The following is a 991-nucleotide window of genomic DNA, read 5'->3' on the forward strand; positions in this document are numbered from 1 at the left end:
GATGCAGCAGAACTGCAAGTTTCATGGACTTCCATCTGAAGATCCTTTTCAGTTCTTAACTGAATTCTTGCAGATATGTGATACTGTTAAGACTAATGGAGTAGATCCTGAAGTCTACAGGCTCATGCTTTTCCCTTTTGCTGTAAGAGACAGAGCTAGATTATGGTTGGATTCTCAACCCAAAGACAGCCTGAACTCTTGGGATAAGCTGGTCACGGCTTTCTTAGCCAAGTACTTTCCTCCTCAAAAGCTGAGCAAGCTTAGAGCTGATGTTCAAACCTTCAGACAGAAAGAAGGTGAATCTCTCTGTGAAGCTTGGGAAAGATACAAACAGTTGACCAAAAAGTGTCCTTCTGACATGCTTTCAGAATGGACCATCCTGGATATATTCTATGATGGTTTATCTGAGCTATCAAAGATGTCACTGGACACTTCTGCAGGTGGATCCATTCACCTAAAGAAAATACCTGCAGAAGCTCAAGAACTCATTGACATGGTTGCTAATAACCAGTTCATGTATACTTCTGAAAGGAATCCTGTGAGTAATGGGACACCTATGAAGAAGGGAGTTCTTGAAGTTGATACTCTGAATGCCATATTGGCTCAGAATAAAATATTGACTCAGCAAGTCAATATGATTTCTCAGAGTCTGCATGGAATGCAAGCTGCATCCAACAGTACTCAAGAGGCATCTTCTGAAGAAGAAGCCTATGATCCTGAGAACCCTGCAATAGCAGAGGTAAATTACTTAGGTGAACCTTATGGAAACACCTATAACTCAACATGGAGAAATCATCCAAATTTCTCATGGAAGGATCAAAAGCCCCAACAAGGCTTTAAGAATGATGGAAGAAACAGGTTTAGCAATAGCAAGCCTTTTCCATCATCAACTCAGCAACAGACAGAGAACTCTGAACAAAATGCTTCTAATTTAGCAAATCTAGTCTCTGATCTATCTAAGGCCACTGTAAGTTTCATGAATGAAACAAGG

The 991-nt window shown here is 40.6% G+C and overlaps 1 non-coding gene across 1 annotated transcript; it reads right to left on the reverse strand.

Annotated features, from left to right (window-relative positions):
• Positions 1-256: 256 nt before the first annotated feature.
• On the reverse strand, positions 257-364 carry LOC148553845 (small nucleolar RNA R71). Its single transcript, XR_015893680.1, has one exon. It is a non-coding gene; the product is annotated as a small nucleolar RNA R71 (small nucleolar RNA).
• Positions 365-991: the final 627 nt, after the last annotated feature.

Source organism: Arachis ipaensis, chromosome B7 (genome assembly GCF_059453495.1).
Source record: "Arachis ipaensis isolate K30076 ecotype BB chromosome B7, ASM5945349v1, whole genome shotgun sequence".
Taxonomy (NCBI): Eukaryota; Viridiplantae; Streptophyta; class Magnoliopsida; order Fabales; family Fabaceae; genus Arachis; species Arachis ipaensis.